Source organism: Bos grunniens, chromosome 4, assembly GCF_055505025.1.
Source record: "Bos grunniens cultivar Pamir isolate PY7600 chromosome 4, Bosgru_T2T1.0, whole genome shotgun sequence".
Lineage (NCBI taxonomy): Eukaryota > Metazoa > Chordata > Mammalia > Artiodactyla > Bovidae > Bos > Bos grunniens.
The window spans coordinates 46,192,915-46,209,142 of NC_141168.1; the positions used below are offsets into that span (position 1 = coordinate 46,192,915).

Consider the following 16,228-nt stretch of genomic DNA (forward strand, 5'->3'; position numbering starts at 1 on the left):
GTTATATATAACAAGATCTTTTCTACTACTATTTTAAATTTCTTGAATTAGTTGTTTGTTTCTTTCACTTCTGTTAATAAAGTCCTGAGAAATGCAAAAAATGGTCAGCATTGCATAGCAGTTAAAGAGTTCAGACTCTGGAGCAGTTGGTCTTAGTATGAATTCTAGCTCTGCACTCTAAGTCTGGCATGCTGTATTCCGTGTGGTGCAAAGAGTTGGACACAACTTAGTGACTAAACAACAACTCAGAGCTGTGTGACCTTGACCAAGTCACTTAACCTCTCTTCCTTTGTTTCCTTACCTATAAAATAGACCTAGTCATAGTATCAACCTCAGAGGATTCTTATGATTTTGATAGTTTCTATTTATAAAGTGCTTACAAGAACTTCTGGCACATATGTACTGTATGCTGCTAAGTCACTTCAGTCGTGTCTGACTCTGTTCGACCCCATAGACGGCAGCCCACCAGGCTTCCCCATCCCTGGGATTCTCCAGGCAAGAACACTGGAGTGGGTTGCCATTTCCTTCTCCAATGCATGAAAGTGAAAAGTGAAAGTGAAGTCGCTCAGTCGTGTCCAACCCTCAGCGACCCCATGGACTGCGGCCCACCAGGCTCCTCCATCCATGGGATTTTCCAGGCAAGAGTACTGGAGTGGGGTGCCATTGCCTTCTCTGGTGTACTGTATAATAATTGTTAAATAAATATGAACAGTAATTGAGTAAGTAAATTCTTCATATTATAGAAAACGAGTTGACATTAAACGCTTTGATTTTGTGATCCCTTTGAAAAGGGCAGAGAATATGCACAGAATGCTGCTTTTTTTTTTTTTCTGTTGTTGTTGGTAGCCAGATTACTCTTTACCATGATAAGTTTAGGCTTTGTTGTTGTTTAGTTGCTAAGTCATGTCTGACTCTTTGCAACCCCATGGACTGCAGCACACCAGGCTTCCCTGTCCTTCACTATCTCCCGGAGTTTGCTCAAACTCATGTCAGTTGAGTTGGTAATGCCATTCAACCATATAGTTCTCTGTCACCCCCTTCACCTCCTGCTCTCAATCTTTCCTAGCATCGGGATCTTTTCCAATGAGTTGGCTCTTCAAATCAGATGGCCAAAGTGTTGGAGCTTCAGTATCAGTCTTTCCAATGAATATTCTGGGTTGATTTCTTTTAGGATTGACTGGTTTGATCTCCTTGCTGTCCAAGGGACTTTCAAGAGTCTTCTCCAGCACCACAATTCGAAAGCATCAATTCTTTGGCACTCAGCCTTCTTTATGGTCCAACTCTCACATCCATACACAGCTACTGGAAAAAACCATAGCTTTGATTAGATGGACCTATGTTGGCAGAGTGATGTCTCTGCTTTTGAATACACTGTTTAGTTTTGTCATAGCTTTCCTTCCAAGGAGCAAGTGTCTTTTAATTTTATGGCTGCAGGCACCATCCGCAGTGATTTTGGAGCCCAAGAAAATAAAATCTGTCACTGCTTCCAATTTCCCCCCTTTTATTTGCCATGAAGTGATGGGACCAGATACTATGATCTTAGTTTTTTAAATTTAGGCTCAGCTCAGTGATTCTTTTGAATCATTAAATATTTCATTTTTAAAGTATCATTTGTATATTACTTTAGTGGACCATTTGGGTGTAAGACTTTGGGCACCAGCTAAAAAGACTGTTTCACTTCATGAACATTAGTTTTCTCAATCCTTTCAATTCAAGCAAATTTCTTATAGCTCTAGAATCAGGCAGAGATACGCTTAAAAATTAAAAGTCAGGTCCTCGACACATACCACATGTTAGTACAAATAGTCTCTGCCTCTCTTATTGGTCCACTGTGGTCCATTTGATCCACTGTTCTGTAAAGAATTCATGCAAACATTTTGAAGAGAAGCATATTGTGGCAAAGACACTTTGAATGGCAAAATCCCTCTTTCAGTGTTTGAACTTTCTCAAGTTACACCTGTGTGTTCTTTGTATCTACATATCCTTTGATTTAGCAATTTTAATAAATAAGAAAAATGTGACTGTAAATATATATATTTTGAAACTGAGAGAACACAGTTCAGTTCATTTTTTAGTCTGCTGTTCTTTTTTCATGGCTTCTGTTGAAGTTATTAAATTTTAGTTAATATAGCTTGTGGAGTCACATTCTATACTTTAAAAAAAATTAATCATTTTATGTCCACAGGTAGGAAGCAATGTAGCTTTGCAGGTTATTAATCATTGCATTTCATGTCATGAATAATACATTTGTGCTCTTTACTGTTCTTTATCAGATAATATATGTATGCAGCATGTTTGCCCTTTGCATGCATATTGTGGCTTTTATGATGTATTATGTATACGTAGTTAGTTCTATTTATTCTTTTAGAGCTTATGATAGAGATGATGCTACAGTGAAATGAAAAACTGGTAATCATGCTCAGGGATATTGGAGTCTTTATTAAAAGACAAGTCTGTTCCTAGTCTTAACTTCTGCTGGGCTAGAGGTACAATTAAAAATAAAGATTGATATACCATATATCTAAAGATTTGAAAGTTACAGATGAAGCAAACAGAATTATAAAAAAAATGTGCTATCTTCCTACTTTGAATATGCCTTCACAATAAATTGTAAGATCAGTTAGAACTTGAAATTCTTACAATACTTGGAGCTTCTCAGGGAGAGCTAGACATGTGGCCCATGGTGCTTACTCATCCACCAAGTTCTCTCCCTTGCATCACAAGGTGCCGGGTGCCTTGTCCAGACCCTGAAGGCAAGCTTCATCTATAGCTGCTTTCTTGCACATCTTCTGGCCACTTTCTGGCTTTGCAATGATGGCTTTGCTTACCTTCTGGAGGATGTAGCAGGTAAGAGACCTGTTCAAGTCCTGGAAACATGCTAAGATTGTTTCAGTAGCTGTTTCCAGCTACTGGCCCCGGAGTCTTGCCCAGTAGGGCCCTTATCTGTGTGGAGGGATGAAGGGGTATTAGGGCAAATTGCAAATGCAGTGGCTCAGGCTATCTTGTCTAAGTGGTACTTCTGAGAGTCCAACCTAGAAACTTAGTCTTCATTTATTTGATGGCTGCATTATTATGAAGGCTGAATTCCTGCAATCCAAACAGAAAAGAGAGCTTTGTTCCTTTACTCACATAAAGATATTTTATAACTAGTAAATGTGGGTTACCGAAGAAAATGAGTGGTGCTAATACATATAATAAATCATGATATTTAAGGGAACTTTCATCATGACAATAAATACGTCTATGTTTTTTGTGCAGTGTGGGTTTAAAATTGAAATAGCAAAGTTCAGAGTGATTTTCTGTTCCCTGTAAGTCATTTAACATTTGTAATCCTCACAATGTGCAAGTTTGTATACATAAGCATATATATTTTTTTCACTTAGAAAATTTTTTCTAGAGGTTTACATACTAATCTGCTGAGAAAGTTCCTTTTGATATGTAATACAAAAGTCAATTCCATTGATGTGAATAAGTAACCAAAATAATTCAGTAACTACATTTAATAAGGTACTTGATTCACTTGTCTTCAAACCTAAACATGTAATTAACTAAAAATAATAAACCAATTTTTAATAGAAATCATTTTGCAGTAGAAAGAATAACAATACCCCTTCTCAGATTACACCATGGGAAGAAACCGCATCCTTTTTTAACTTTGCTAGAATAGTCTATCATCATTGTTCCCCAGTTAGTCTAAGAGAAATATTTGCCCAGATCAACTATAAAGATTATCGTATTCCTTCTCAAACTGAAAATTTTATTTCAGGTAGATACTCAGAGTGAAGGAAGACTAAATCCTTGATTATTTTATGAAACAATGTTTAATATGCTTACATGAAAGCAGCAGATCAGATCAGATCAGTCGCTCAGTTGTGTCCGACTCTTTGCGACTCAATGAATCGCAGCACGCCAGCCCTCCCTGTCCATCACCAACTCCCGGAGTTCACTCAGACTCACGTCCATCGAGTCAGTGATGCCAGCCAGGCATCTCATCCTCTGTTGTCCCCTTCTCCTCCTGCCCCCAATCCCTCCCAGCATCAGTCTTTTCCAATGAGTCAACTCTTCGCATGAGGTGGCCAAAGTACTGGAGTTTCAGCTTCAGCATCATTCCTTCCAAAGAAATCCCAGGGCTGATCTCCTTCAGAATGGACTGGTTGGATATCCTTGCAGTCCAAGGGACTCTCAAGAGTCTTTTCTTGTTAAATTACAAAGAAGCTTCTTGCTTTATGCTTTACAAATGATAGAGAAAAAATGTCAACTTTCTATCAGATCAGTCAAAGACTCTTCATATAGCTGTGCTTAGTAAGAAGGTAGAAAGGCAAGTTCCTCAAGCAAAGGCAGGTTGTGGTTTCACCCGTGCAAGATACATAGGCAAATGTAAGAAGTGAGATCCTAAGGCACAGAACCCTTGACAAAAATTATTTTGGTGAGATGCTGGCTCATTATTCCTGTGTCAGTTTTGCTGTCTTTCAGTGCCTACCAACTTCAAGTCATAGAAGCATCTGCTCTTGGTATGCAAAAATTGCTTCCAAAAAGGGCACCATGTGCTACTGCAGTCTTGATTTTAAAAGAACCACTTGTATCATTTGTGAAAATATTCCAGAAATCCTGTTAAAGCAATAATTTGGCCCCAGTGAAGTCCTGGCCTCATCTCTGTGGTCAAAGAATCACATGGGGGAATTTCTTACTAATAATATACACTAATCGGTGCTTCAGTCCACATGTGTGTAGGAAGAGAGAAATTTTATTATATTTGGAAGGTAAAATCCCCACTGACGAGAAACCCTCAAAGGATATACGCAGCTGCCATTAAGTGCGTTGACAGTGCAGTGACATTTATGTGCACACATTTCCATCACGGAAAGTAAAATAAATTACATGAAGTAATTTCAATTACTCTATCAAACACATGTGCAGGATTTCATGACATTTAAATAATTACACATGGGCTATAGTAAGGAACATGGGTCTGAAATGAGATTCAGCATGAAGGGAGTAGCACAATTTTTTCTCTAAAGAGTTTTTGTATTGAGAATGAAGATAAATGTTTGGTCTTTGGGAATCTGGTTAGGTGCCATTACTTTTCAGCAATAGGCCAGAAATCACGGATTATGAGTCTTTTCATAGGGCCTACCATAATTTGAGCATTAGCAGATCAAATGACAGTCACTCTGAGTGCAAGTTCTTATTAAGGAATTTTTCATCTTCCATTAAAATGATTTAAGAAATAACTATGGAAACTATGCATCAAGAGTTTTGATTTACAGGACCGGAATTGGGCAAAGTTTTGGGGTGGTTGTGGTGGGATGAATCTAAGAGTCAACCTTGAGTTTTTCTCTGTTGAATCTAAGTTGCGGTAGATGCAGAAGGTATTTTGGAGGGGGTTAAGTCAGTTGGAGAGTAGTTTGGAGAGAAATGGTAATAGTGGTGACGTAGCATCATTGAGCAACTTTGACCTTTTTGAGCCTCAGCAGAGAGATGCTGTATTATTTCTCTTAACTCCAGGAGCTGGAATCAGAGTCCAACTCCAGGCCTCACACTACCGCCTGCATCTGAAAGACTGCTTGGTTGACGACTTTCACTCTTTTCTCATTGATTATTTCCTCAGGATGTTCTTTTATCTAGATTTCAATTTTTATAACAGCCTCTGAAAGAGACCCCTGTAGACATTAACAGAGCTCTTAACTTCAAACAAGTGCTTTTAGAATATCAGAAAGAAAAAAATGAAGTAGTGATATTGTACAGAGGAGTAGTATGTCAATAAATAGCCAATTAGAAGAAGTAATAGTTTGCAACGTGGTTTCAAAGGCAACTTTAGGAGAAGACTTGGATAATTTATTCATGAAAGGTTGCATTATGGGCTTTAGATTAAAAAAAGGTCAAATTCGTGATTAGTCTTCATCATGATTGCATGGACTCTTGGGTGCTATTTGATACTTTTCTTTTTTTGCTCTTTCAGGCATAGTAATAAGGAAGGTTGTTCTATAAGTATTAAAAAATTCACCAAAAGGTTTTTAGTTTGAACATAAAAAGTTGTGACAGAACTTCGGTCTCAAATTAACAACCAAATTACAAACCAGTTAAACTATAAACATCATAGTTAAAAAATATCCTGTCATAAAGCTGAGCACATAAAGAAATCCAAACAAATAAAACATCAGAGTGTAAGGATCCCTTTACAGGATAAGAGAGTATTACCACTGCTCTTATCACTGGGAAAAATGTCTACTAAATAAAGGAGAGGGGAAAACTCAGCTGAACTGCTAACATGTTTAATAGGCATGGATGGCCTCTTGTAATAGATTAGAACTACAAGGGATCCCCACTGTAGAGCATGTCTCCACTCACCACCAATTGGGAAATAACACTTTAAAAATGTATGGCAAAACCAATACAATATTGTAAAGTAATTAGCCTCCAATTAAAATAAATAAATTTGTATTAAAAAACAACAAAAACAAAAACCCCCCCAAAATGTACTATAGCATATGAAAATAAGAAAAATCAGTCTAATGAAAAACATTTAAGATCTCTATACTAAAATATTACTGAGAAGTTAAATAAGACCTAAGAAAATGTAGAGATAGTCCATGTTTCTAGATTGGAAAGTAAAACCTTGCTGTCAGATATCTTTACTTTCTAAATAGATACATACATTCAATGCAGTCTTTATCAAGAAGTCAACAAGCTATTCTGAAGAAGTAGATGAGATGGTTCTAAATATATACAGAAATGCAAAGAAAATAGGATAGATAAAACTGCCTTGAAAAAGAACAAAAGTTGGAAAACTTTACCTGGTTTCAAAATTTATTATAAATACACAGCAACCAAGGCAGTGGTATTGGTCTAGGCATAGACAAATAGAATAATGGAACAGACTAAAGTCTAGAAATAGACCCATATATATTTCATTTACTGATTTTTTTTGCCAAAGCTATTTTGGGGGAAAGGCTTTTCACAGACATTGCAGAACAACTTGGTATCTTCATGGAATAAAATGTATTTTGACTCTCGTCTCATGCCATACACAAAGTTAATTTTGGATTGGTCATAGATCTAAGCATAAAACCAGATTCAAAAAGTTCTAGAAAAAAAAAGAGAAAAAATACTTACATGACCACAATTTAGATAGAGATTTCCTGTACAGGACACAGAAATCATAAAACCTAAGTTGATTATTAGACTTAGGAAAAATTTAAAAATTCTGCCCATCAAAAGAACTCCACTAAAAATGAATACATACAATGTAAACTGAAAAGATTAAGAGTATCTTACAAAGAATTTGTATACAGAATGCATAAAGAATTCCTACGAATTAACTATAAAAGCACAAATAACCAAATAGAAATGTGTGTGATAGAGTTGAGTAGATACTTCACAGAAGTAGTATGTTTTAAAAGTGTTCGATGTCTTTAGTTAGAGGGCTTCCCTGATGACTCGGCAGGTAAAGAACCTACCTACAGAGGAGACACAGGAGACACAGGTTCTATCCCTGGGTCAGGAAAATCCCCTCAGTGAAATGGCAAACCACTCCAGTATTCTTGCCTGAAAAATCCCACAGAGGAATCCGGCAGGTTACAGTCCAAAAGGTCTCAGGATTGGATATGACTGAGTGACAAAGCACACACATCAGGCTATAAAAACTAAAATAAAAATGAGATACTACTAAACATGCCTTGGAATGGCTAAAATAGACTGATGGTAGACCCTCTCATACAATGGTGATAGCAGTGTAAGTGGTAAAACTGCTTAGGAAAACTTGCAGTTTCTTAAAAAGTTAAACATACATCTCCCCTGTGACCTAGGAATAAGTAGTACTCAGAGGTATTCACCTTGACTTGTAGAAAAATGTTTATAGCAGCCATGTTTATAATGACCTTATACTAGGATCATCCCAAATGTCTAACAATATAAAAATTGATAGACAAATTGTAGTATATCCATAGAATTGAACGTTGCTTAGTAATGAAAAACTACTGATACACTGAACAATGTGCATACACATCAACATTATACCTAACAAAAGGAGCTATGCACAGAAGAGCACATACTATAGGCTTTCATATATATGAAAACCAGACAGAGACCAAAGTAATCTATGGTGGTAGAAATCCCATATTAAGATGTAGGAGGAGGGAGAGAAGTGACTGGAAAGGAGTATAGGGGAACATTTGTTCTACTGTATGTATTTTGAATGGTGGTCGCTTGGCTGTATATAATTGTCATGGCTCATCAAACTGAACTTTTAAAGTTTATGCATTTTATTGACCATTAATTACATCTCAGTAAAGTGAAAACCTGCCAAGAAAAGTATCAGATCATTGGTTTAAAAAAAAAAAATCACAAGACAGTCAAACGATTTTCTTCTGTGAATGATGAAAAGTTTTCCAAGAATAATATATAAAGATCACAAAAATAATCCTTTGTTTTGTTTGTTGGAATAGAGTCAACCCTTAGTACAAATCCTTTTGTTCTGAAATATCTCACTACCTAAATGCAATCTTCTGGAGTTGTCTCTAATCCTCAGTGTATTATAACCTTCAGTGCAGACTCTTCATATATCTGAATTATTAACATTTCTACTCTCTTTTTTGTAAATAAAACAAATGTTGCAGCAACTTAATGTTTTATGCATCTTAGCTTTTTGTCAGAAAGCAAGTCCTTGCAATGCAACCTGTCATGTTTTTATTATTTGGCAACCTTATTTTGCTAAATATGTGGTAATGACGTGTGTATGTGTGTATATATGTGTTGTGGGGCGGGAGTTAGGTGGTAGAAACTGAGAGCATATTGGACTTCAGTGAGGTTGGATGAAGGATGTTTTCATCCCTGAATAAGGAAAAGACTAATGGAAGGAATTTCTCTACTTAATGGAACATGGTAAATTCTGAGTCTATAGATGTTCCATAATGGATTGATAAATAATTTTATATACTTCTCTAACTGAGAAACACAGTTTCTCACTACAGTTTTAAAGTACTCTCAGATCTACTACTCTCAAAACATGTCATCCTTCATTTTCAACCTGTTTTAAGAGCATATAATTGTTCAAGTGCTTTGGAATAATTTTTGTTACTATCTTATAATTATGTGGAGTGCTGAAGTCAGGACTCACAGCTATGGAGGCACTTCGATAAGAATTTTTATGTAACTGTCACTCCAATTCAACCTTGAGCCTGATGAAAAAATATTCTCTTTCCTAGTTTAGCTAAAAAGCACCTAAATATATAATTTGTGGTTCTGTGTTCATTTAAATCAGATCACCTTGAAATTCAAGTTACATATAGATCTTAGCAAGTGTTCTCACACTAGAACTTTAGAGAAAAAGGCATAATGAGTTCTGATGCACTGTTGGATTGAGTTCCTACAGTGACTTAGGATGTATCCATTAGGTATTGTGGACTCATGTATATTCTGAGGGAGAATTTCTTGTCTGGGAGAGTATTCTGCCTTGGCATCATATCAGTAAACAACAGATTTTTTTTTCCTCTGTTACTTTTTGTTCATTGCACCCCAAAGGGGGTCTCTTTTCTTGTTTGAGTCCCTGATGCTCAGTGATAGATGAGTTAGGAAGGATATGAGCATAAGAAAATTCTTCCCTAATTTATCTAACTAAAACTGAGTGGCCTTCCATATACCTGATAGTATAAAAATGATGTGTGTGTAATATATGTATTTCAATATACTTGTTACACATCTAATTTATATGTATGTGTATACATACACATATGTATATATAGATAGTTAATTGATCAGATAAGAATTATCTTTCAGCCTCAGTTGACCAGTTCGTAGAACACTTTTTGGAGAGGAAATTAGCAGGCTCAATAAAATTGGAAATGTGCATAATCTTTGACCAAGTAACATTACCTCTAAAAATCCATCTTGTAGAGATTTCTGTACATTCTTAAAGACATTATCAATACAAGATTTTTTTTGACACCAGACATTTGAAAGCAACTTATATGTTCACTAATAAATTATGCCACATTCCTTCTGTCATATATTGTGTGGTTAGAAAAATAATGGTATAGATTTCTAAGTTGGAAAGAAATATCTTCCAAATATTGATAAAAGGAAAATGTAATTCACTGAGTGCTGTGTATAGCATGATTCCATTTATGATAAAAAAATTGTGTAACTACCCTTTATGTGTGTACAAAATATTCTGAAAGGAGTTTTAAACTGTTATTTGTTGGGGAAGACAGAAATCAGGCAAGGTGTACCCAAGGAGAATAATTCTTTCTTTTCTGTTTTGAATTTTAAGAATGTGTATATGTATTAGTTGTTTAAACAGGAAAAAAATGAATCATTTGCAAGGTTTCTATTAAAGTAGTGAATTCCCAAAATAGAACATGGTTAACAATAATGAATATTACATGACAAAGTAGAAGATATTGATTGAAAAGATTCTTATTTAAACTTGTAACTCCAAAAGGTATTTTAAAACATCTTAAAGTTTTCATTGAAATGCTATGTTTTGTAAATAGTTGAGAAAGTTGGTATTTGACTATTTCCTTTTCAGAATGTGAAGTATCTATACTACCTGTATTTTATAAGTGAGGATGATATGGTTGGATGGCATCACTGACTCAATGCACATGAGTTTGAGCAAACTCAGGGAGATAGTGAGGACAGGCAAACCTGGCATGCTGCAGTTCATGGGGTCACAAAGTCAGACACAAGTTAGTGACTGAACAACAAGAGCCTTCACAGGGAGTGTAGCCCTGAAGACACCTTGACTTTTGGCCTTCAAAGCTGTAAAATAATAAATTTCTGTTATTTTAGCTAGTAATTCATTACAACAGCCACAGGACACCAATATACCATACATCTCCCAACTAAAAACATGCAAAAGAGATGTGATGATTTTAAAACTTAGATTATTTCAAGTTTTCTCTTAACAAAACAAAACAAAACAAGAAGGAGGAGGGAGGAGGGTTCGGGATGGGGAACACATGTATACCTGTGGCGGATTCATTTTGATATTTGGCAAAACTAATACAATTATGTAAAGTTTAAAAATAAAATTAGAAAACAAAAACAAAAACAAAAACACCACCAATTCATTATGATTACCAGAGAAGTGAACATTATTCCATGTGTTTCCTCAAACCTACAGAATATTGGAAGATTCCTTAGGGATCTTCTGGTCTGGTGGCTATGCACAGAAGAATCCATAGCTGTCAGGAAGGAGTCATGGGTATTGGACTGGCTTAGGGCAGAAGTGTGTAGTGAGTGATAAGTGTCTAGTCTCCCCAAAGGCTCTGCAAGTCAAATGATTAAAAACCCCGTGAAGGATTAAGAAATAGTACTGTCTGGCTCCTGTGTGCCAATTAAACATCAGGGGGGTGGGGCATCTACTACCAAAAGGAAGAAGAGGAAAATGAAACCTGGAAGACTATTCCTGCCACAACCTAATGAGCAACTGAGCTGGGATAATAATTCCTGGCTCCTCCCTCCTACTCTAGGGCTAGTCCACCTCCTATTCTTTTTATCTCTGCAAAGCAGAATGGAAGGAAATGAAGACACATTGACCAGCGTGTGTCAGACACCATGCCAGGTTCTTTCAGATATGTAATCTCATTTAATTCTCACACAGCCCACTGAGGTTGGTTACCTAAGATCCTTCAACTAGTAACCCAGGTCTCTCTGGCTGTGGTAACTCATACTGTTTCCAAGACATAACACTGCTTCCAAAAGAGGGCACAACCAGCCATGAGACTTTGGGGGAAATACAGATATGTTCTCTTTCCAAAGATATGTCATAGTTATTTTTTAATAACATAAATTTTTAATGTTTGAAATAGGAAAGTATATTTTTTTTGTGATATAGTTAGCATCACTATTTTTTTCTGTAACAGATCATGTAGGCTTTCTCTTATCTTTTTGGCTTTATAAGAATTTCCTTTCCCTTAATAAATCTAAGATAGCAAACTTACTGCTTGATTTTTTCCTTGACTGTTCTCCAACTGCTGACATCATCATATTCCTTTTGGAATGTGATCTGATTTTCTCTATAATTGCTAAATGAAGCAATTATCTTGTGTATATGCCTTTTTATTTAAACAGTTGTACCTTTAACAATTGTGTCTTGTGGATTTTATACATGCTTTTAAAGAGCTAAAGCTTGGCTCTCCTAGGAGACAGTGTTTTGTTTTTCTTGTTGACACGTGGGGAAAATATACTTTAACATATTCTATTTTGAGAAGGAGTCTTTTGCCTGTAGTCATCCTGCCAAATGATGTAGGAATTTTCTAGTTATTGTCCTCATTTAGTTAACCAATAAATATTTATTCATGGCCTATTATGTGCTCAGCATGTTACTTGTAGACTATTTTAGATGTTTTAAAGGAAATAATTGTAAAATATGGTTGCAGTCTTTATACACTTGCACAAGTTAGCTATTAAAATAAGGCTAACAAAGAATCAGAGATATGGATGCCTAATTGAGCATTAGGAAGTCAAAAATCAAGCTGCCCAGTATAAGCTAAAATAGAGAATATTTCATGGGATTGTGGAATTTGAGCTAGACATTCAAAAATGAATAGGATGAATTGGTAGGAAATGAATGTTTTTTTTTTTAATTTACTTTTGTGGAAAAAAATAGAATAAAAAGGTAAATGTGGAGATTTATATATTTGGAACATAGTGAATGGATGGTTAATCATCACCAAAGTGAAATAAGGAAAATAAGAGGAATAAGAAATTAGGTATGGTAGCCAAATGGGAAGATAATATTAATATATGCATTAACAGCTAGACTAAGGAATTAAGATTTGAAAGCAGTAGATGATAATCTTATTACATTGGAAAATGAAAAAAATAAAAGGAATTTATAAAGGAGATTTAGCATCAAAACATATGACAAATGGATTATAGTAGAAGCAAGGTCAATGTTATGGGCTTCCCTGGTGGTTATGACAGTAAGGAATCTGCCTGCAATGCAGGAGACCTGGGTTCAATCCCTATGTTGGGAAGATCCCCTGGAGGATCTTCAGTATTCCTGCCACTCCACTCCACTCCAGTATTCTTGCCTGGAGAATCCCCATGGACAGAGGAGCCTGGCAGGCTATAGTCCATGGGGTTGTAAAGAGTCTCACATGGCTGAGCGACAAAGCACACAAGGTCAGTGTTAGGGCTTCCCTGGCGGCTCAGAAGCCACTTGCAATACAGGAGACGTGGGTGCAGTCCCTGGGTTGAGAAGGTCCCCTGGAGAAGGAAATGGCAACCCACTCCAGTATTCTTGCCTGGGAAATCCCATGGACAGAGGACCCTGGTGGATACAGTTCATGAGGCTGCAAAGAGTTGGATACAACTGAGTGACTGAGCACCCAAGTACAGAGTCTGTGTTAGACAAGTTTAGCAGCTAAAATACTGCTGCTCTGCTAATCTGCTATAGTTTTTCCTGTGGTATGTATGCATGTGAGAGTTGGACTGTGAAGAAGGCTGAGCGCTGAAGAATTGATGCTTTTGAACTGTGGTGTTGGAGAAGACTCTTGAGAGTCCCTTGGACTGTAAGGAGATCCAACCAGTCCATTCTGAAGGAGATCAGCCCTGGGATTTCTTGGGAAGGAATGATGCTAAAGCTGAAACTCCAGTACTTTGGCCACCTCATGCAAAGAGTTGACTCATTGGAAAAGACTCTGATGCTGGGAGGGATTGGGGGCAGGAGGAGAAGGGGATGACAGAGGATGAGATGGCTGGATGGCATCACTGACTCGATGGACGTGAGTCTGAGTGAACTCCGGGAGTTGGTGATGGACAGGGAGGCCTGGCGTGCTGCGATTCATGGGGTCGCAAAGAGTCGGACATGACTAAGCGACTGATCTGATCTGGTGATAGTGAGATGATGGGATAAACCAAATTGTTCCAGGAAGCACTGAAGGAAGAAAAAATGAGCCTGTGTACAGATGAGACTTCCCTGGTGGCTCAGACGATAAAGCGTCTGTCTACAATGAGGGAGACCTGGGTTCAATCCCTGGGTCAGGAAGTTCTCTGGAGAAGGAAAAGTCAACCGACTCCAGTACTCTTGCCTAGAAAATCCCATGGACGGAGGAGCCTGGTGTCCATGGGGTCACAAAGAGTTGGACAGGACTGAGCGACTTCACTTTCACTTTCACAGATAGAGAATGGAGTTGCCTGAAGGCAGGTGTAAAGGACCTCTGATTGACTAGGGAAGGAAATGTAGGCCTGATAATAGATGGCTATTAATTAATATAATTAATAATTATAATAATTAATAATTAATATTAATATAATAGCTAAAGTAGTAAAGGGGTAATCAGCTCAGTCTTACTATAGTAAGAAAATCAGAGGGATAAACTTAATACTCTGCACTTAGGAATCTCATAGAGAGAGGGAGAGAAGTGGCATCAGAGAGATGGGAGAAGCCTTTAGGTAATGTACTAAAGATGCCAAAGGATGAGAGAATTTCAGGAGTGGGTGGTTTGTAACATCAAACATTACAAGATATTGAAGAATATGTCTCAGGAAAAGTCTAAGGGCATCAGTTAAGCACAAAGATATCATTGATAATCTCTAAGTAAGTAGTTTCTGTGGAGTGGTGTGCACTGAAGTAGATTGTAAAGGGAGCAAGAAAGAATTAGAATCATTAAAAATGAAAGAGGAGGACTTCCCTGGCATCCAGTGGTTAAGACTGCACTTCCACTGCAGAAGGCACGGGTTTGATCACTGATTGGGAAGTAAGATCCTGCAAGTCTCAAGGAGCAGTCAAAAAAAATTCTTTAATTAAAAAATATTAAAAATAGGAGAGGAAAGGTCAAATATTTGAGTAGCCTGGCAGCAGAACCAGAGTGGGGCATTGGTTACCAAGTAAATATATATAGGCAGGAATAACAGAAGGGTGTTATGATAGCTGGCACCCAAGGTGATACCCAGTGATCTTCACTTCCCGATATTCATACCCTTGTGTAGTTCCCTCTTACATGAAATGATGCCTATTTGAAGAGCCAATAGTATATTGCAGAAATAATGGCGTGTGACTTCTGAGGTTGGATCATAAAAGATGTGGTTCTGCTATATTCTCTCATAGATTACTCATGCGAGGGGAATCCAGCAACCATGTGCTGATGATGCTGATACAGCTTGTGGTGAGGAACCTGAGGACTCCTCCCAACAACCGGCACAAAGTTAGAGGGCTTTCTTAGAAACAGATATTCCAGGTCCAATCAAGCCTTCAGATGTCTGCAGACATGGCTGACATCTTGACTGCAACCTCGTAAGAGATCTGAAGTCAAAACCACCCAGGTAAGCCACAGCTGAGTTCTTGTCCCTTAGAAACTATGAGATGACATATGTTTATTGTTCAAAGGCACTACATTTTGGAATTATTTGTGGTATCAGACAACAAATATAGATTTCTTTGGGTACTTTCTTTTGTGTGCTTATCTTGTTTTGTTGTTTTTTTTTGTTTTGTTTTGTTTTTGGTTGGTGGAAACTCGAAAATGTTTTAAGGTCCTTAAGCATATTGGAATGATTCACGATGAGAATATCAGGAAGAGAACTGGAAGGACAAGTTCTGAGTGGCTAAAAAATTCAGGGGGACTAAAAGATGGGGAGATGATTTTCAAAAAAGCAAAATGGTCTATTATCTGAAAGTAATGGGAAGTTTAAAATAGATGTAAATTCCATTCCATCCTGAGCTGAGAACAAGAGTGCCTGAAATAATTCACAGAAGATTAGTTCAATTTATTAAGTTGTCTATGTGTATATAACGCTGTGCATTTATGTTTTTACCTAAATAGGCTAGTAGATGATCTACTTACCCATAATAAGACATTTTCTTTGATGGTGTGCTTTTAAGGTAAATGGTGAAAATGTTAATCATTCCTCATAAAGGTTAGCAATTTGCCAAGTGATCTACTAAGTGTATATGTAACACTTTATAATCAAACAAGTAATTTTACTTTTGGTTATCTCCGTATTTTTTCTATAGAGGTTGCTTATAGTTTTTTTAACCCATTAACTTGGCATCAGGGAACTACGTGCTTTGAACTCTGTAGGTTCTCTGCCATCTAAAGGTCAAAAGGACTTTTGAACTTGGATCTGTGCTCTAAAAGGTTTACTTGCTCTAAAAGGTTTACTGTGCTCTAAAAGGTTTACTTCTAAATAGAAGGGGTTGAACAGCAAGTACAGATGAGATTACATACATGTGGTTTGTGAATTGATTTTGGCCCTGAACAAATTGTCAGATTCTGCTCTATGT

At 36.9% G+C, this 16,228-nt stretch overlaps 1 long non-coding RNA gene across 16 annotated transcripts in view; it reads left to right on the top strand.

Annotated features, from left to right (window-relative positions):
* The window catches only part of LOC147374048 (uncharacterized), a 364,526-nt gene that overhangs the window by 34,553 nt on the left and 313,745 nt on the right, over positions 1 to 16,228 (top strand). For all 16 annotated transcript variants that reach the window (XR_015162370.1, XR_015162371.1, XR_015162378.1 and 13 more), the window contains exon 2: positions 15,056 to 15,270. This is a non-coding gene — a long non-coding RNA (uncharacterized LOC147374048). The remainder of the gene's footprint in view (positions 1 to 15,055; positions 15,271 to 16,228) is intronic.